The 21,511-nt window shown below is 48.8% G+C and overlaps 1 long non-coding RNA gene across 1 annotated transcript; it reads right to left on the bottom strand.

Annotated features, from left to right (window-relative positions):
- Positions 1 to 1,657: 1,657 nt before the first annotated feature.
- LOC113225178 lies at positions 1,658 to 3,788 on the bottom strand. The gene is made up of 3 exons (XR_003309805.1): positions 3,734 to 3,788; positions 3,493 to 3,621; positions 1,658 to 3,331 (listed from the first exon to the last, which is right to left on the bottom strand). It is a non-coding gene; the product is annotated as an uncharacterized LOC113225178 (long non-coding RNA).
- Positions 3,789 to 21,511: the final 17,723 nt, after the last annotated feature.

Here is a 21,511-nt window from a genome sequence, read left to right as displayed (position 1 = left end):
AAAGTCAATAAAATTGATTCATCCATTACCCTTTGACCCCTGCAGCAGGGCTGTCACCCAGAGGATGGTCTCAAACTGGAGTGTGCCCAGATCTGCTGGAGGTGCATCAGAAACCTGGCTTCCTACCATGCATACTCCAGCCATACTGCTCCAGGGTCCCATTCGGTGGGCCTGGGAGACCCAGGATTCTGCATTTGAATCCCCTGCAATCTGACTCAGCTGTTCTGTCATCCTCCATGTCCTGGGGGCATCTGAAAGCGTCTGGGACAGGACACCCAGCAGGATGGGCAGCCCTCCCCAGCAGGTTCAGGCCCAGCCATCCCCACTTCTCCCAGTGTGGAAACTACTCGGATCCCCCAACTCCACCTGGTAGGCATTCTGTTGCCCTGCACCCACAGATTGGTGCCAGGGCCAACCCTGGTTGCTATGGGGCTTTCCTGGTGACCAGAATTTGCTTTCTGGTTTGTCTTAATTGTTGCCTTGGTTTTGACAAAACAGCTGACAGGCAGAATTGTTCAGGAGTAAGGGCTCTGCTTTGGAGACTGCAAGGAGAGGACCCTGAATCTGAGCCTGTTGGGACTTGGTGGCCCCGCAGAGTCTGCTGTGACCGCCCTGACCATCTTTGCAAATCAGGCTTTATTAGGGCAGAAACTTGGACTAGTAGGTCCTCAGCAAATTCTGGTTTTAAATAAACCACATTTTGGAAACTTGTAAGCAGTATCTAAAATTCCCACAGAGCCCCTATTGTAAGTAAAATCGTCACTCTTTAAACCTGCTGAGAAGCCACCTCTGCCAAATTCTGAGGCATCCCAGAAAGGCCCTGGAGCCTCTCCCAAGCCTCTTTAGTTCTGCTCCTTTGGCAGGAACCCCTCAAACTCCAGGAAAACACAGAGCTGATGATGCTGATTTTAAAATCCTACTTTTTTTTTGTTTTGCTATTCAGAAGCCCTTATTAAGCTAATCAGGATTCTTAATAGCTTCATTTACAACTGTTTTATCCCAAGACTTACTTAGGGTTCAAGAACAACTAGCTGTGCCCCCACCCCAAATGGCAGCTGCAAAGTACCCCCTCTGCACCCTGTCACAGTAAATCCAGGCTACTCTCTGTCTGTGCAGGAGATGAGGGGGTGGGTGGGAACTTCATGAAGAATCAGATGGGGAGAGCCTGGCTCCATGCAGAAAGATTTGAGTCCACCAAGGGTTGGAATACAGATTTCATAACCTCTATTCTCCAGGCACCATCTTGGTCCCCCAAAGGGGCTTTCTCCTTAAACTTTTTCCCCTGGTCCCTGGCAATTGCCATTCTACTTTCTGTTTCTATGAATGTGACTACTCTGTGTACCTCATATAAGTGGAATCCTATGGTATTTGCCCTTTAGTGAGACTGGTTTATTCCACTTAACATAACGTCCTCAAGGTTCATCCATGTTGTATCATGTGTCAGGATTTTCTTCCTTTAAAAGGCTGAATAATATTTAATTCTGTGGATGTGCCACATTTTGTTTATCCACTCATTCATAATGGACACTGGGGCTACTTTCTCCTTTTGCCAGGGTGAATCGTGATGTTATGAACGTGGGTGTACAGATCTCTCTTTGAGACCCTGCTTTTAATTCTTTTGGGTATATTATCCAGAAATAGAATTGCTAGAACATATGCTGTTTCTACATTTAATTTTTTGAGGAACTGCCATACCGTTTCCCTTAACAGCTGCACCACTTTACATTCCCACTAACAGTGCACAAAAATTTTAATTTCTCCACATCTTCCCCCAACACTTCTTATTTTCTGTTTGTTTGTTTATAATTTTTATAGCAGTTGTCCTAATGAACTTAAGGTGGTATCTCATTATAGTTTTGATTTGCATTTCTCTAATAATTAGTGATGTTGAGTATTTTTTCATATGCTTTTTGATCTTTTGTATATCTTCTTTGGAGAAATGTTTATTCAAGTCTTTTGTCTATTTTTTAATTAGATTGTTACTTTTTGGCTGTATCCACATTTTCTGTGTTCATGTAAGTCATTGATAAAATGTAGGACTGGTGGGACCTGAGGGCAGGCCCCTGTGGCACACTGCTCAAAACATCACTCCTGTGTGCTCGGGGTTCACATGAATCATTCAGCAGCTCAGATACCCTAACGCAGCTCAGGCCCCACTCTAATGTTCCTTCATCAACCCAGCAAGGAAGACTCCAGATTGCCCAGCACTCTGATTCATGCCAACTCTCAGGCTTCCTCTCCTATTGACCGTGTTTGGTTTTCCCTATTCAAGATATAGAAGGAAATAAGGAGTTCAACTTCCCCTGTGTGTTTAACCTCAAAGCAAGGGCATGATTCAAATCTGGGAACTTCTGCAAAATGATCTGAGTAACCTTGAGAAAGACAGTTCATCCTTCTAAGCCTCTGTTGCCTTATTTATAAGGTGGGGATAACCATCATGGTTTCCCCTGCATAGGATGATTGGGAGAACAGGGTGATTTTAGGGAATTGAACAGTGGGTTTCTCACCTGCTACATAGTAAGGCCATCAATCAACAGTAACTCTTGATATTAAATGTTCTTTCTCCAACATTTCTAAAAGAGACTTTTGCTATCTTGAATATTTTCTCATTTATCCTGAAGTCTCTTCTTCGGGACTTTTTCTTTTCCACCATGAATGTTCCAAGTCTGTGACGCCTGACCTGTTGACCCACCTTTCCGCACACCTGTCCAGATCTGAGCCCATTACAGAGTGGTCTGCACAGCCGCAGTGTTGCAGGTGCTTTCTTTTACTTCCTCATGGAGAGTATTTGTGAGTGTAGTCACAGTGCCATCTTTAAAAAGCTTCCCAACTCTCCTGTCTGCATCTCATGTCATGGCAGGAAGCCAGTGTTGTCTCTGACTATTAAGAGAATTCTGTCTTCTGGAAGCCAAGTGCACATGTCCAACTCTGCCTAAAACTTTCCAGTTATAGTAGAATTTGAAGTGAAAAGAGTCACATTCCCACATACCATGGGACTTTCACTCTGTCAGCCCTTTCCTCCTTGTTGGGCAGAACTGGTTCAAGAAAAGACAGAAGTCAGGAGAAGGTGCTGGGAATGTCAACTGGAGCCAGATGGGAGAGAAACCTGCTAGGCCATGAGGAGTCACTGAATGTTCTAAGCAGAGTGGTGACATGTTTGGAGCAGAGCCTGGGGAAAAGTTCTCTCTCAAGGTTATCAGGGTGTGCCAGGGAAGTGACGGAGGAAGAGAAGATTGGAGTGGAGTGAGAGGCCATGGCAGCTGGTTGGAGGTGGTTGGTGAGAGATCCAGGAGAGGACAGTCCTGAGATCTGCTGATGCCATTCCTGAGACCTGGGAGAACTAAAATGCCATCAATAGAGATGTTTGCTGGGGTATCAAGCTGGATGTGGTAGTGCTGCGTGCAGAAGGAGAGGGCAATGGTAACATGGTGCTGACTTTTCTTTGTGTGACAATTTTGCTATGAGACAAATGTCACATAACACAAAACCCACCATTTTGGGGTTTTGGCTGGGCACAGTGGTTCATGCCTGTAATCCTAGCACTTTGGGAGGCTGAGCTGGGCAGGTCACTTGAGCCCAGGAGTTCGAGACCAGCCTGGGAAACATGGCAAAACTTCATCTCTACAAAAATTAATAATAATAATAATAATAATAATAATAACAAAAATTAGCCAGGCATTCTGACACTCACCTATAGTCTCAGCTACTTGAGAGGCTGAGGCAGGAGGATTACTTGAGCCCATGAGGTTAAGGCTGCAGTGTGCCATGATTTACCACTGCCCTCCAGCCTAGATGACAGAGTAAGACCCAGTTTCAAAAACAAACAAACAAAAAAAAAAACAAAAAATCCTGCCATTTTAAAGTGTACAATTCAGTGGTTTTCACTCTATTTACAACCATCACCATTATCTAGTTCCAGAATATTTTCATCAGACCCAGAAGAAACCTGTGCTTGTTAGCAGACACTCCCAATTCCCCCTGCCACTGATACCCCTGTCCTCAGCCCCTTGGCAAAGACTAACCTACTGTCCATCTCTACAGAGTTGCCTAGTCCAGACACTTCATATAAATAGAGCCCACTTAGCATCATGTCTGCAAGGTTCGTGCATGTATCAGAACTCCCTTCCTTTTTATGACTGAATAATATTCCACCGTATGGAGAGACAACATTTTGTCTCTTTATCGGTTGATGGACATTTGGGTTATTTCTACTGCTATCTAACAGGAATAGTACTGCTGTGAACACTTGTGTCCAAGTTTCTCTGTGGGACCATGTTTTCAACTCTCTTGGGTGTATACCTAGGAGCGAAGTTGCTGAGTCATATGGGAACCCTATGTTTAGGTTTTTGAGAAACTGCCAGACCAAACTATTTTCCAAAGGGGCTGCACCATTTCACATTCCCACAGTGGTGCATGAGGGTTCTACTTTACCCACATTCTCACTTACACTTATTTTTTTTCTTTTTAAAAAAGTTTTAACCATTCAAGTGGGTGGGAACTGGCATCTTATTGTATTTTTGATTTGCATTTCCCTCTTAGCTAATGCTGTTGAGCATGCAGCTGAAATTTAGTGAGGACACTACTCACCTATAACTCGTCAGTGGAGCAGGTATGAGATTGAGTCCACAACTTCAGATATTCAAGCAATGAACTTTTTTTCTGCAACATTGCCAGTTTCCATGTTGAACCTTCATTCTGCCATGGTTGTGTAACAGGACCCCAAAGTAACAGTGCCTTAAACTGGGAAAGTTAGATTTCCTCGTTCCATAGGACTGCAGAGGCAGGTGGTCCCTGCGTCCAGTGGCTGTGCTAGATGGGCCAGTGCAGGCTCTTTCTCTCCTGTGGCTTCATTGTCCTGGGCTGTTCACGTCCTCTGCATCATCCAAGATGTCTCTCATCACATCCACACTCTGAACAGCAGGATGGAAAATGTCCCTTCCCTTTAAGGGGGCAACCCTGAAGTCACACACATTATTCCTTAATGGCCAATACTTAGTGGCAATGCCATCAAGTCACCTATTTCTGCAAAGCACGCTGGAAATTGTAGTCTTCACGATGGGTGGCCTTGCAGCAGGTAGAAATCTGTAGTTGTGGTTCTGATAAGATGAGAACAGTTACTGAGGGACAAATAGCGGTCTTGGTCACACTAGGTCTGTTAGAAGACATCATTCCCATCATTTGAGTTGGCACAAGGGTGGCGGGAACCACAGGGGAAGACCCACCCTGACACTGATGATGTTTTTGGGCTGGAAGAGGAAGAAGAATCAGCAATGCCCCAGGCATGCCTCAAGCACACGCTCCTCAGCACTGGGATCCTTTTCCTGGCTGCTCCCCTCATGCCTCGTCCCTCAGCTCTCTCCTCCACCCGACCCTTCCCTCAGCTTCTTTCCCCACCAAACTTTCGGGTGTGGGGTTCTCTCTTGACTCACCATTCTTCATTCCCAGGATGCTTAGATTTACTACTTAGGGGACAATAGCCTGTTGAAGGCTGCCCAAACCTCCATGGCCCTGCGCCACCGTCTCCCACCCCATTTTCCCAGTCTGTTCTATATGTGGTCTCCTGCCACGCCATCTCCTTTACTGCTCATCCAGGTCCCAGTCACCGTGTCCTCCAAAGTCCTGGCGATCACACACTTGCCTTCCTGCGCACATCTCTTTGGAGCCTTCTGAGGGTGAGGAGGGATGTAGCATCCTTCCACGAGTGAAGCGCTTGATGCCCATAGTCTCACTGAATTCTCTAGCATACTCTGAGGAGGGGCTGGCTGTCCTCATTTTACATGAGAGGACTCGAAAGCTCAGAGCTGCTAAGTACCCAGGACCTCCCTCCACCCTGCCAGAAACAATAGTGCTGGAATCATGCCCCAGGGCAGGTGGCCCACTCCACTTTACCTCACAGCTGACTCTTTTCTGCCCCAAATCCCAAATCTGTACTTCCAACCTCTGCTCCCCTGGAGCCTAGCATAGCACTCTTCTGCCCAAGGTATTGAAGTTGAGTCTCAGGTAAACCCAATCTGTTTCCTTCCACTCCCAAGATGGAAGAGGAAAAGGAAAAAAAAGTGGAGAACATGCTTATGAAATCCTCAACTCCCCTTGTTTACTCTGTAAATAGCACAATATGTTTAGATTTTTCCACATCTAGAGGATTTCAAAATCTACCTGGGAGGGAGGGCTGGGGCATCAACTGGTATGCAATGTGCTTTTTAAATTTAAAAAGTGCTATGCAAAGAAAAGCGCTGCCTTTGGGCCACGTCACAGCCGCTTCCCTCCCCAGCGCCTGCTCTCCTGAGTTATCTGGTGGAACTGTCTTTAGTTAGCAGGGTGAGAGGCACCAGAGTGGGAGCAAAGGGTGAAAGGCTTTGGAGCCACAGCAGCTGGGTTTAAGCCCTGCCTCCGCTCCTTATTTACCAGGACTTGAGGAAGGTTCATCTGAGCCTTGATTTTCCCACTATGAAATCGAGCTAATAATTATCCACCTTGCAGTGATGTTGTGAAGATTCTGTTGTGAAGATTCACACTGGAAGAGTTCAGAAACTTAGTAAATGCTAATGTTCATGTCGTTAAAACTGGGACATTACATGTCCAACTACTACGAAACTGTCTCACAAGCTGTAATTTACTGACCCAGACTTCGAGTTTCTCAGTTGAGGAAAAGAACCTCCCCACCAGCACCCTAGGAAAGCTCAAGGGCAGTGGCCTGGCTCTCAAAGCATCTGCCCTCCAGGACTTCTGGCTCCTGCCATGGGACTTGGGCTTCAGCGCTTGCCTTCCCTGACAGTTGGACTTGTGAGAAGATCAGGAGGTATTGCCTGGAGGGACAGAGACAAAGCTGGGGCAAAGTTCCCAGGCAGCTGCCAGCCCTGGAAGCAGGACACAGCGAGTGTGGCAAGGTCACGAAGCACGTGGAGACCCAGGAGGGACCTGACACTGTGATGTGACAGGTGGGCTGACTTACACAGTGCAGGCAGACATCTGTACTCAGGGCAGGTGACCCAGGTGGCCCAGGATGGCAGCCAGCAGGGCCCTGTGGTGTACCTATAATTTTGGAGTGAAATCTAACTTAGGTGGGTGTCCACTCACTGCCTGCCAGTCTTGGATGGGTTCTGACAACAGAGGAAACAGCTTAGTGGAAGCATAGAAAAATAGCAGCAGATAACAGCTCTGGAAACTAAACCTCGGGGGGGCAGAACTGCAGGGGACTCAAGGGAGCCTGTCATTCCACCTGTTCATTTTGTGGAGGAGAAACCAATGCCCACGGAAACCAGCGTCTTATCCACTAAGATGCAGCAGGCCAATGGCCTAGAGCCAGTTGGGGGCTCTTTCTCCTCCACCATGGCTTCTCAGCATTGTCAACCCAGTCTCCTCTACATGACAAATATTTTGTAATGACCTCTTTACTATCCTGATATAGCATTTATAGATAATATAACTTGCCTTTATCCATAATAAAAAATCAATGTAATGCCCTACCTGTAATATAGGGAGAAATAAAAGGAAAGTCATTTATAATAAAGTAGTTCAATAAGTAAATACACAGGCACAACTGTACTCAAATGAATGCCACAGCTATACACGCAGACTGATGGAGGCAAGTTGTATTGTATTTGTGACTTCAATACCTTAAGTGTTGTTGCTGTTGATTACATGATTTTTCTTTTTTTTCTTTGAGAGGGAGTCTCACTCTGTCGCCCAGGCTGGAGTGTAGTGATGTGATCTCGGCTCTCTGCAACATCCGCCTCCCAGGTTCAAGCGATTCTCCTGCCTCAGCCTCCCTAGTAGCTGGGATTACAGACAGGCACCACCATGCCCAACTGATTTTTGTATTTTAGTAGAGATGGGGTTTCCTCATTTTGGCCAGGCTGGTCTCGAACTCCTAACCTCAGGTGATCCACCTGCCTCAGCTTCTCAAAGTGCTGGGATTACAGGTGTGAGCCACCACACCTGACTGATTTTGTGATTTTTCTGAAATGGCGAACAACTCTTGGCAAAGACACAGCGCGAGCTCCCCTCTAGAGAAATGTGAGCCCATTTCCTTGAATGCAGATGAGGCAGGGTAAAGTGGTGATGCTTTCTCTAGGAGGTGCAATCCCAGGGCAGCAAGCATGAAAGACAAGGAAGCGCAGCAGTGAAGGTGGAAAGCCACACAAACTGATATGCTGCTGGACAGCCGCTGCTTCAAGACACACTGTGAGGGCGGTGTGTACACTCAGCCACATGGGAAGTCCCCAGCCAGCTTGTACAGAGAAATCAAACTTTAGAACAGTCCCCAGGGAGAAGGAAGAAAGTAGGAATCCTGATACCCAATGGCCAAAGTTCATTCCATAGGGAATTGACTCTCCCGCACTTCTGGGTTATGTTATCTGGTCCCTTGGCAACTGAGCAGGAAGCCAGATTGCACCTCCTTGAGCGTGGCCTGTTATGTGATGCTAGAAGCAACAGGAGCATTTTGAGAGTCACGGTACAAGGGCACACGGCTGGTGGGGCTCAGGTGGTGGAATGAGGATGCCTTGTTGAGACTCAGGTGGAGCAAAAAGCTGAAAGCCTGGGTGGCAAGGTGCAGCGAAGAGAATCTGAGGAGATGAATATGCTGTGTCCGATCCAATACAGTGATTGCAATCCTGGAAGACTCGTTGTATGTTAAAACCTTTTAAATTTTTTATGTTTATATATAAAAAAGAGTTACATTTCAAGCTCAGATCACTATGAAGACGTTTTTCAATCTATTCCAATGTTTAATGGAACATCTGAAAGTCACATAGAGCACGGGACAATTATTGATTCTGTGGGACTGTCCCTTAGATTTCAGGAAAATGATCACTGATATCTGTAAGTTTCAGGCCTTATTCTAGGCACTCTGTACAGATTAATTTACAGCATGTGCACAAAAATCTTGGGAGATAGGCATGATTACTATTTCCATTTTACAGATGAGGAAACTGAGACCAGAGAAGTTTACACAGCCAGTCAGTGGTAGAACTGAGGCTGGAACTCAGGGGTCTGGATCTCCATTGGTTCCAGTCTTCATCCTCTAAATGCCAGTGAGATCTCCTCTACCAGTTGTTGGGACAATAAACACACTCCCAGAAATTTCTCCCCAGCCCATGGGAGCAGTACGTTCCCCCACGGGCCCATTGCACAGTTCGCAGATGGACACATGGCCCCCAGGGAGCCGGGCCTGCTGGGGCTACCACAGAGCCCCAGGTTTACTAACCCTGAGCAGGGTCAGGGATGGAGTGGGTGCGAGGGGCCCTGCAGGAAAGGGGAGGGTGAGGGGAGGAAGAATTTGGAGTCTCCTCATGCAGCCGTTTCGCTGTGCTTCTAGATGCTTGCATGGCGGGCTAGGCATTTGGCTGAAGTGGTGGCTACAGATTTCAAGGCATTTTAAAGGTTATCACCCAGACTCCGGTCAGGCACCAGAGAAAATGCAACAGAAACCCCAACCCCAAACCAAACTAATCTCCTATTTCCATCCTGTTGCAACTCAGCCATTGCTCTTTGTGGCCCACAGGACTCCCCACGTGTGGGTTGGATCCCATCTGAACCTTGATTCCCACACCCGCCGGCTTTCAGACCTCGTCTGCCAATCGTGGCTGTGCAGAGCCCGAGGGGTGGGTTTCTCCCTGAAGAGCTTCTGACAGACATCTGCACCGAGAAATCAAACTCCCAGCCTCCTTGCAGGTGGTCTCAGATCTGCCAAGCCACCAGGCGTGAGGCTGGCAAGGGCGGAAGGAAAGCTGCCGAATCAGCTCTGGAATCCCACAGCTGAGCCCGCCTCTGGTTCTGCAGGAGAGGAGCCCAGCTTTGCTTTGCGGTCAAAGCTGCCTCTTCTGTTTTCTGCACCAACCAAGATGCCATCTGAGACCGACACCCTCCAATTCCTGTGATAAATAAAGGAGCGATAATAACGATAATGGCTGAGCCTCTTCTGGCATCTACCATGTCCTGGATACTGTTCTAAATGCTTCATGTATATTAATCCTTGCCACAGCCTGTGAGCTGTGTACTTTTATCATCGACTATGCCCTTTTTGCAGATGGGAAGACTGAAGCACAGTGAGTTTCAGTGATTTGCCTAGGGTCATGCCAGCCGCTACGTGGCTCCTGGTTGTGCGTCTCTAACGATTTCACCCTACTGCCCCTCTGCTGCTGCCCCTCAGCTGCCTCCCAGAGCAACAGACAGCTTCAGGGCTACTCTCCTGCCTGATTTCCAGCTTCCCTCGTCACACAGAGCTGGGGACAGCAAATTGGGCAGCTGCCTCCCAGGATCAATGAATGATCACAGATTTTCGAGTTGAGTCATCTGTCAGGGGATGTGGTCTCCACGCTGCCTCTCCCTACCCCTGTGCCTGGGACAGGCATTGCCCATGGATCCGGGGCTTTCTCTCCCCTGCCGAGGCCACACTGGGTCTCAGGGCTCCAGGGGATTTCAGAGGGTGACAGCATGTCTGAGATCCTCGTGGTCATCTTGTTTCCTGGCTGACTTCACCTCCTCCCACTCCACTCTGATCCTTTGGGCCTCCCTGATTTCTCTTAACCTCGAGCTCGCCCCGAGCCCCTTCACCCTCCACTGAGAGGGGACCTGGCCCCAGCATCTCTTCCTTCTGTGGCTCTGAGTCTCCGTGATGTACCAGTGCTGTGCTCCTGGCCACAGAGTAACAGACCTCCTGGCCTCTCTTGAATTTCCTGCTCTCAGGATGTACAAAGTTGGAGTTGAGATGGTGGATGTGGCATAGCTCACAACGAGTATTAGTTCTCCCATTAGAGTGGGCAGCTATTTAATTTCATGCCAACTCACGATGACATTTTCCAGAACAGAAAAATAAACAGAATAAAAAGAGAGAAACAAAAACCAACGCAAGATGGGTTTCCATTTGGAAATCAAATATGTGTCCATTTATTTGCACCTGAGCTGCCAGAGGCAAAGGAATTCCAAGCTTCACTAGTGGACCTTGAGTTTTCCCTCCCTACTCACCATGACTCCAGCGGCTCTGGGTGTCACTTTGAGACCTGGCTCCGGCCCAGATGTGCTGTGTGTCCGCACAGATATGCTGTCTCCCCAAGTGCTCCCACACCCTGCGGCACTGCATGTGCTGCTGCCCAGGAGCCAGCAGAGCCCCAGCGGGCCCTTTGTCGCTCACTGCCCAATGTGCATTCTCCAGTGGGCACAGCAGGCAGCCCTGCTCCGCGGGCCTCTGCCCGAGCCAGGGATTACAGGATGGGCCTGCCTGCAGTGGCAGATGGTAGCGCTTACAGCTAAACTGCATTCGGCGCTTTGAACATCTTGAAAAGATTTCTTTAGAAGTTAAACTTGGCTTGGGAGTGACAATATGGTTCAGTCTGTATCTTTGAAAGGGCCTCAGGGTGGGGCAAGGGGGATGGCTATTTCACGGTTCCCCGCCTTGGCTTGGCTGTCTTCCACGAGTCCTGTTTCTCATGGGTCCTGCAGTCACAGTGGCTTCCAAATTTCGGCTCCATTGTTTGGAAGTCACATTTGTTTCTGTACATGTGCTGTGGGAAAGGCCACACTGGCTGTCCTGCAAGGACACATTTAGATGCCCCAAGACAAGCGCATGCCTTGGGGCACACGTTGAGGCAGAGGGTGTTGTGTTCTGCACCAGGGCTGGGTTTTGCTGTTGCCCCTGCTTCAACCCACTGAGGGGTTGACAAGCATTTGGGCAGGGTTTGGGGTCCCAAACCTTTTGGCATCAGTGAGGACCAGTTGACAGCTTCTTGCCTCCTGGAGCTCATGGCTAATTGCACTAGAATAATACCCTCCAAATCCCCATCCTAGGCTTGTCCTATTTAACGAATCCTTTGGGGGACAAAGGGTTTGATCATTTCTGGGCTCAGATAACATCTCCCTTCCCCATCCCACAATTTTCCCATCCTTAATTTGGCCACTGTAAACTCTGTCAGGAAAAACCCAGCCTTCCCCCCAAGGAAGGCACCCAGGAGCACTTCCTAGGGTGAGTGAAGCCCTGAAATTGGCAGAAAGGCAAGGCGAGTGTCCAGCTTGCATACCGGGCTGGCCCCTGTGTCTCTCAGTGGCTTCTGCAGCCAGAGCAGGCTCCATTGACCATTCATGAGATGTCAGGTGGTCTACAGATGGGAACACAGCATTATTGATTTTTACTAGCCTGCTAAAATTGAAAGGAAAAAACCCGTCTTAAAAGCTCCCGGTTAAGCTTTGTTTCCTAAGTGGTGATTCCAGGGCTCTGAGTTTGTCAAAGGCAAGTTTAAAATATCAGGACTGTGGAAGATATAATAAAATGAAATTTTCTTACCGTCATTAACTTCAGAGAGGAGATAGATCTCTGACTCGGGTTTGGGGGCTAAGGGGGAGGGGGAGAGAGATACACAGAGTGGGGGAAGGGGGAGAGAGGAAGCTGAAAGAACAAAACCAGCAACTCCGCCCCTCATAGAAGCCCCTTTGATAAGATTGGATGTGAATATAAAGAAATGAATTCCATCTGCTCTAAATTGACAACAGTTCCCTGGCCAAGCAACGACAGGGGATGTGATCAGGGAACATTGGCCTGATAGGCCCCCACCAAGTACACTGACTTGGAAAATGGGGAAAGTTTGGGGTCAGGCGATGAGCTCTTGGGAGAGGAAGCTGGAGAATGAGGAGGCTCCGATTACCCTACCCCTAATACTTATTTAGATGTTGTTTCTTGTTCTTCTTCCTGAGAGATCTCATAGTCCCAATGACTAGAACACAGTTGAGGGCACAGTCGTGTCTGCAGAGGTGTCTGCACTTCTAGTTGGCTTGCCTGGATGTGTGTGGTTCTTGGAGGCATCTTGGGTCATTTTTCTCCAAATCTTTGATGTTAGGGAAAGCCCCTTAGAGAAATTCCCCAGTGAGTCCACCAAAGGGTTTGTGCTTATGGGGTGGCCTCCTAGAAATGAGGGTTCTGCATCATGACTGAGCCACTATATCCTCCTAAGTGTCTGTACATGTGTGTGTGCGTGTCTGTGTGTCCATATGTGTGCATGTGTGTTTGTGTGCATGCATGTGTGTTCATATGTGTGTGCGCACTTGTGTAATGGTCATGTGTGTGCATGTGCTTATGTGTGCATGTATGTGTGTGCGCATGCCTGTGTATTAACATGTGTGTGTGCATGTGTGTATGTGTGCATGTATGTGCGTGTGGTCTTTATCTGCCTGTTGGATTGATATGGGAATGGTATTTGGCTGGCGCCTACCTTCTTTTGATCTGCACAATGGCACTGCAGCACTGTAGAAAATATATTGATTGATTGACCTTTTTGAAGTTAAATGAGCAGAGATCTGGGAGTCGTGAGACCTGAGATCTGACCAGTGGGTCAGTCAGTAGATATCTATTGAGCACAAGGAAGCACTGTGCTGGGCACGATGGAGGAATTGAAGAAGCAAATGATACTCTTCTGCCTCCAGGTAACAAAAGTGTGTGGGGCAGCCACCAATTTCTATTGGGTCCTCGGACTATGGATCCTGAAATCACAGAACTTTGGAGTTGCACAGGGGCATGGGAATGCCTTAGCCCTGCCCTCTTACCTCCTGGATGAGGAAGCTGAGGCTGAGGGAATTGAGATGACTAATGTCATGTTCCATTGGAGTGTCCTGAATTCCAGTCTGTGATTATTGACCAGCTGAACAGCTCTGCCTTTCTGAAAAGATCACGCGGGCTCTGCTCTCATTATTGCCAGAGGACCCAGCAGAAGTGAGGCCTACCAATCTTCAGAATTTATCTTCTATCAGATGGGCAGGGCAGCCCCTCACAAGTGCTGGAAAGCTTAGCAAAAGTGTCCTTGGAAGCTACTTTTCATCCATAGCAGGGGGATGAAAGTGACTTGGATTAGAATTACATTATTGTATTGATTACAAAACAATTAACTTTTATCTTGCAATAACTAAATTCCAGATGCTTTGCTGAGGGCTTTATATGCAACATCTATTTTAACTCTCAGAACACAACATGAGTACTATTATTATCTGTGGTTTATGTATAAGGACACTGAAGCTCAGAGAAGTGACAAGACTTGCCCAGCGACACATAGTTGGTGCCTGGATTTGCACATGAATACCAACTCCAGCAGTTGAGCAAAAAATCTCATCAACTTAAGTATTTTTGTTTCTATGGTTCCCAAGGACAGTCTACCATTTATTTATTACTAAAAGCAGTTGCTATTTCTATGTTAATGTAGACAAAGTGTGTGCTAGTCCCCCTTTATAAAGCCGAGGTTGGGCATTGGACAGATACATTTCTAGTTAACTAATCCTGTTTCATCAAATGTTGGCAGCATCCTGTCAGACTTCGTAGGCACTGGGGAGAGGAGCTGTAATAAGTCTATAGTATAACAGACTAAAGCGGAAGGCAGAATTACTGGAGTCTTGTGATTTGGGGAAATCCTCCTCCCACCCCACTAGAAAGACAAATAGTTTTCAAAATGATTATGTTTTTCCATTTTAGAAATTTAAAAAAATAAATTAAGATTCAAATTGCCTGACTTAGGTGTTGCAAACAATTTCCAGGTGATGATCAAATTCCTTTCTTCTCTGGTGATGAAATTTGTTCATGGTTAAGGATGATCAGCTTTCAGATAGCATGGCGATCAGTCAGAAAGACACAAACAATACAGTGCATCTTACACTCATATAATTAGCATTTCCCCCAATTAGAGTATTAGGAGAAGCATAACATCAAGACTTGGTTTGACACTGGGCATGCTGTTTATTTGTGGCATCGTCTTCGGGAATAATGGCATTTAGCTACATACAAAGAAATATCTATAGAGCGAGCACCAGGCAGAGGCTAGCTGGTCCCCTAGCCAGCTAGGTGGTGTCGTTCAGACTCCATCCTGCAGGAAGAATTATGGAGGTGCTAGAAATTTCAAGGGCAACCTCTTGTACACCCTTCTCTTCTCCACCTCAGCCCCTGCCCCCTTTAATTAGGTTCTTTGGTTTGTCCCTGACAGTAACCAAGGTTACCAGGGCCTACGCAGAAAGGAGACTTCTTGGTCTCCGTCTCCAGTGAGAGGATGAACACCTCGCAAGGGGTTAAACTCAGAGGGGACCCTGGTGACCAGCATTGCAGAGTCCCCCTCCTGGGAGCCACTGTGACTGAGTGACAGCTGAAAGGCTGGAAAGCGTCACCAAGAGACAGAGGAGGACCCAGCACTCTGGATAGATTTTTATCACTTTCTTGAACGCTTCAAATTACAGACATTAGTTCTGAGGCTTTGTTTCCCAATTGGTGCCACAGCAATTGGTTTTTGTTCATTGATTTACATGAATGCATATTGTAGCTGGTTTCTTAGGATGCATAATTTGTGTCAAGGGGTTGCTTTTGTTCCTGGGAACTCTTGAGGGAGTGTAGGAGAATGAAAATATCACTGCAATGCACCCCTTCCCTCCAGGGGGTCTCATCTGTTGTGGGGGTGGGGGGCTGGCAACATCCACTTGTTCACAGGTCAGTGGGCGTCGAGAGGAGGCGATGGGTGTCTGTCTCAGTCCTGGCCCTATTTTCACTTTGGCCTCATGCTCAGGGCATTGTTGACATTTTGAGCTGGGGGTGGGAGGGCTGTCCTGTGCATTGTAGGGTAATTAACAGTGTCCTGGGATTGTACCCCCTAGGTGCCAGTGGCACCTCTTCCCCAGTTTCAACAACCAGAAATGCCCAGATGTTGCCAGATGTCCTCTGGGGTAAAATCATCCCCAGTTGAGAACCACTGGCTCAAGATAACTAGAAACTCCACAGACCTAGACTGACTACATGCCCAGGTGTGACACCTAGAGTGTACAGTTCCTAGTGCCATGAAAGCATGTGGGCATTGGGAAACGGGAGGAAGTTGGGGTAGAATCACCCTCTAGGAAAAAAAATTCTCACCAGAAAAAAAATAAAGTTAGCCAACTCTTATATAGACCTCACAGTGACTAGATCACATAGACCTCACAGTGACCCGATGCTAGACTCAATCACTTTTTTCATCAAATTTCCCAACAGTCCCATAAGAGAAGTCCTCTCATTCTTTTCATTTTGCAGATGAGGAAACTCAGGAAAAGAGAAGTTAAGTTGTTTGCCCAAGGCCAAAATCTAATTAGAAGCAAAACTGGGATTTGAATCTAGGTCTCCCTGGCATCTTGTACCTCGCCAGTGGATGGCTTAAAAGCGTGGAGAAATCAGCAGCCTCAGAACCTGTGCTCGCTCCCTTGGGAGGCTGTTATTGCATCTGCTGCAGCTGTGCCCACTGCCAGGATGCCTCTGGCCAGCTCTTTGCATAACAATACTCAGAGAAAGAACAAAGAATGACCCTGCTTTAGGGTGCTGTGACTTAAGGAAATGTTCACTATCTCCCAGAGGAGCACCAAGAACCTCACTTGGGGACAGAGAATCCAGAATCCAGTGAGCACCACTTGGCACCAGCCCTCCCAGGCTCAGTCCTTTGCTGCCTGCGAAGAGCGTGTGGCTTCCTCCGAAGGTGCCAAGCCAGCGTCCTGCATTTAACCTTCCCCACTGGGGAGCCTTGTTTACTAAACAAAGCGACTACACAGAATCGGGCCTCTGGGGAAGGTAGCAAGGTGGAAGGGCAGGGGTCAAGAAGCGGGGTCAAAGGGCTGAGACTCTGGGGAAAACGGGAGATTAAACATCCTCCTTTTCAAATCGGGAGGTTCAGATAATTAATTGGTCCCCGAACATGAAAGCTTTCAATGATTGTGCTAGGCAGCGGCCATTCCGCCTTGCTTCTCGTCTGGCTTGCTGGGATCCTCTTCTGCACTGCGCAAGCTGGGGTCAGACCAGCCGATAGCCAAGCAGACAGAGGTCTGGCCCAAAGGAGGCCTGTGCCAGTGTCTGTCCCCACAGAGTCCCTTCTTCACTGTTCCAGTGGCAATCTGTCTTTCACACAGACGGCCTCTGAGGACAAGAAGTGTCAGGGATGGGGGGCTGCCTCCATGCTGGGACCACTATGGCATCCATGGCCTCCTGGCCAATTGGAAATCCCTGGCAGAGAGAAGGCAGCTGAGGGATCACGTCCTCCTCGCTGCCCTGGGAGAATCTGAAGCTGCCTGATCCCAGCAGGATTGCTCCCACTGAACCAGAAACACCCCAAGAGCCTTCTGACGTTACAGTGCTCCATGAGGGCGGGGTGACAATCTCCCCCATGGCATACCTGTGGGAAGGTGAGAGATGCGTACCTTGAAGTCTTTTAAAATTCCTCTTTGACAAGGATGACAGTCATAAACATGAGCCAGGACCACACACACAGATGTTCACCTGCCGCCCTCAGGTCTCTTGCCCATCATGATGTGTGACCCCATTTTACAGATGAGAAGACAGAGATTTCTCATGAATATTCTCCGGAGCCAGGGGCTCCCGGCTGCCCAGTGGTCTCTCTCCGGGGAACAAGACAGACCTCCGAGCAGGCATCTGCTTCACCCTGGAGAGTGAGCTGCTGCAGGGCTGGGCCAGGGGTGGGAGCCACTGTGGAGCTGCAGCCTGGGGCTGCAGGGCAGAGCACCCAGTTTGCCGGTGGCAGTCTTGCCTGTCCTCTGCAGGGCTCCCACGGGCTTGGGAAGGGGCCATGTGGAGAACCCTCCTGGCTACTGAGGAGCCAGGCTCCGGGAGTGGCCATTCTGGGCAGGACTCCCCAAAACCGTGCTCAGGCCAAGGCCAGCTCTGGTAGTCAGGATGCCTGTTGGAAAGCCCCTAGAGGGGGCAAAACTTAGCCATGGGGATTGGGCAGGGTGGGCGCGGGAAGCCAGAGGCCCCTGCCAAGGGAGCAGTGCACCCCACTGGCAGCTCCTTGGTCAAGGGTGGGGCCCGGGGTGAAGGATGCGCACCAGTGCGGGAGGGGCTGAGGGAGGGGGCGGTGCTGGCGACTGCTAAGTGCCCGAGCAATGAAGCTGAAAGGGCTCTTAGGCGCCCCTTTCTTCTTTCCTGAAAGGATCAATCGCGGAGCTCTGCCTTTGTGTGTGATGGCCCCGCTGTGAAGTACACTTAAGGAATCAAGTTTTCTAAAATTCTATAAATCATTATTCCAGCCTCTTGCCCACCCCCTCCAAAATCATTCATCTGCTGAAATATTTAGCAGTGGGCGCGTCTGCACACACACACCCTGGAGGCAGGCACGTGGGAGAGGGCACAGTAGCCGTTGCAGAGGTGTCCCGAGGCCTCTGCCTCTCTGCTCTCCCTTCACAGGGACCTTAACAGCCCCTGATCGCCATGTCCAGGTGATCGTGGCCAAATCGTGAGGTGTGGCTTCCTCTGTCCCTCTCAAGGGCCCCATAAAAGAAAGGCCCCAGGGTACTGCGGTAACACCCTGGTGGCTCCCTCTGGGGTCCGAATGAGGCAGGCGTGGGTGTGTGCACACATTTGTGGTCAGGTCTGCCAGGGTGGCTGGGGAACGCCACACTGCAGAAGTTGTTCCTGGCTCCTGTCCTCTGCACTTTTGGCCACTCTTAGCAAGGATCGGGGGAGAGCAGTGCTGTGCTGATGTGATGAGTTTGACCTGTGAGTTGTGGGCTGGGCAGGGGAGACTAGAAGTGCTGGCCCTTTGGTGGACTTGGTTCTTTGAGAATGAGGATTTTGGCCTGGTTCCTCTGTCCTCACCAGGGCTGGAAGCTCCAGTACTTTCCAGAATTTTCCACCCCTCCCACCCTGTACACACACACCCTGATACATGACAGGGCCGACCACAGCAGCCACAGCCAATGTCCCTGAAAGGCAAGGCAGGCCTGATTGATTTGCAGCAGTTGATCTGTGTAATGTCCCTTTTCCCCAAGCACCCATCTCGCCTGCAGAGGCGCTACATTACCTCACAGGCCTGGCTGCCAGCCTGACACCCTACACCCAGGAGGATGCTTGGGAGGTTACCGGTGCAACAAGCAAAATGAAAATCCATAGTTTTAAACCTTTATGAATTGAGAATGTGAACCTGGCAAATGGACCCGGAGTTACTAATGGACAATTGGTGTAACCAGCCCATCCATCCTCGAGGACCTGGCGAGGCCATTCCCGTGACTGCTGGCTCCTGAACACGGAGTGCTCCCTGAGCCTGCCTTCCCTCCCCTTTCTCAGAGTCAGGGAAACAGATGCAGGCATGGAAAAAGACCTGCAGGCAGCCCGCCAGGGGCCCCCAGCTCTGTGTACCCAAGTGAGGCCTTAGGAGAAGGCAGCAGTGGGTGTGGGGGAGGGGATTCAGGTCTCCTGGGCTGTCCAGGGCTTCAGCCAAGTGGCCATCAATGGGCAAAACAGAGCCCCCATCCCGACCTCCAGATGCAAGCATTAGAAATCTTCTCTTGTACAAAGGAAGACCATATCCCAACCATACATGGGCACTTGACTCAATGGCTGTGCTATCGAATGGGAGGGAGATCCAGACCTGGGTCCCCCCCGGTCCTAGCCATCTGTATGTACTAAAGACACTGTCTCTCAGGGCCTGCAAACATGTCATCCCTCAATACCCATGAGTCACTCACCTTCTCAGGGCAGCCTTTTCTGGCAATTCTGTTGAATGTTGCCCCAACCCTGCATACTGCCTGCTTTATTTTCTCTATAGTGGTAGTCCCAATTGGACAGACTGTATATTTTACTCATTTGTGGGATTCCTATCTGTTTTTCTCCTCTAGGACAGAAGCTCCACCAGGGCTGGAATTATTGTCTGTTCTGTTTGTTATTTTTTCCAAACACCTAGAAAAGTGCCTGGCACATAGCAGGTGAATAGTAAGTATTTGTTGAGTGAATAAATGAATGGTTGGATGTCTCAGAGGTGTGAGGCTCTTCCTTGTTTGGACTCCAGCACTCTGATCTCCACCCTCTAGAGGGGATTGTCCCTTTCCTGTTGCTGCTTCCTTAGCTGCCCTCATCTTGCCAGCACCTGCCTGCTCAGCTGCCTTCCCGCTCTTGTTTCTCCTGTCCAGCCCCACGCCATTCCCATACTCCTGGTGCATGACAGCAGTTTACTGTTCTGCTCCTGTCTGGGTGTTCTCTCTTTTCCTGCAGGCCCAAGATCACTAATTAAATGAAGGGACTTGGCATTTTTCTCCCTGCATGCCCCCATCCTCCAGCAAGCACCCCGCAGCCCCAACACTTGCACAAAACTGACGCTGAGTTGGAGGTTTCCTAAAAGTTAGTGTGGACTTTCCCTCTAGAAAGCAGCATGAGTCGCTCCTCACCTTCACAAACAAGGGAACAAGGGGACAAGGTCAGACCTTTGAGGATTAAACTCTGAAATCAACCCATGATTGATGGGGGCAGAGATAAACAGACCTGAGAAGCAGAAGGGACACAAAAGAAGTGATCAATAAATGTTAGTTTCCTTCTGCTGTGGTCTGAATGTTTGTGTACCTTCAAAATTCATATCTTCATACCTAATCTCCAATGAGATAGTGTTAAGGGGTGGATAGTGTTAAGGGGTGGAACTCTGGGCAGAGTACTCATGAATGGGATTAGTGCCCTTCAAATATAGGCCTAAGGAAGCTTGTTTTTCCCCGTGCCATGTGAGCACACAGCTGAAAGGTGCCATCTATGAAGCAGAGCATGGGTCCTCATCAGACACCAAATCTGTTGGAACCTTGATCTTGGACTTCCAATACTCCAGAACTGTGAGCAACAAGTTTCTGTTGTTTATAAATTACCCAGTCTAAGATACTGTGTTACAGCAGCCTGAATGGATTAAGACACCTTCCTTTTCCCCTTCATTTTCTCACTGCACAAGTCTGGGGTATTTGTTCATCAGATGATGTATCAGTTAGGATGAGTTAGGTGATCATGCTGCAGTAACAAACAAAAGGTTATTTCTAGATTATGCTGTGGTCATGAACGTTTCTTTCTGCCTCATGCTACAGGTCCCCCATGACTGAGGATTTTTGTTGTAGTTCTCTTCATTCTGCATTGCAGGCTGATAACAAGACTCAGTATCTTTGACATTCCCTGTTGCAGACAGAAAGAGAATGTATCATGAGTGGGTGCTCTCTTAAATCTACCCAGGAAGTGACATTTATATTCCCACTCACTTTTCACTGGCTTGAACAAGTCACATGGCTATGTGGAGCAGGAAGGGCAGTCTTGCCATGTGCCCCAGGGAAGATCCAGAAGTTATCTGATGAATAGCACTGACTCCCACTGAGAGGCCTTTTTCTGAAAGAGCGGGTGCACCCGGTCACTGCTGACACTTTTCCTGTTTTGAGGAACCTGTGAGTCCCTGTCTGTTTTCATGCCAGCCCTGCTGAGGAGCCCAGGAATCTTCCCCTGGTCTGTCTGGGCTCCTCTGCAACAGTCTGCTCTGAAGGCAGCTCTTGTTCTTTGCCTCCCACAGGTGCCCTGATGGCTCTAGAGGGCAGCTGCTTGGTGACAGGGCTGTTTTTAAGGATTGCTGGGGTTGGAAGGAGGCTGAGCAGCAGAATGGCCCACACCCTACTATCACTCACCTTTGGCCTGAGCCCAGTTATAGGGTGCTGCTGCTGCACCTGCAGAGGAAAGGGGGCAGGTGGCCAGGGTTGCAGACTTAGGCCCACTTGCTGTGGTGCCCAGGCC

The sequence above is a fragment of the Piliocolobus tephrosceles genome, chromosome 18, assembly GCF_002776525.5.
Source record: "Piliocolobus tephrosceles isolate RC106 chromosome 18, ASM277652v3, whole genome shotgun sequence".
NCBI classification, from domain to species: Eukaryota; Metazoa; Chordata; class Mammalia; order Primates; family Cercopithecidae; genus Piliocolobus; species Piliocolobus tephrosceles.
The sequence above is the reverse complement of the archived record's forward strand: the minus strand, read 5'-3'. Positions and strand labels throughout refer to the sequence as shown.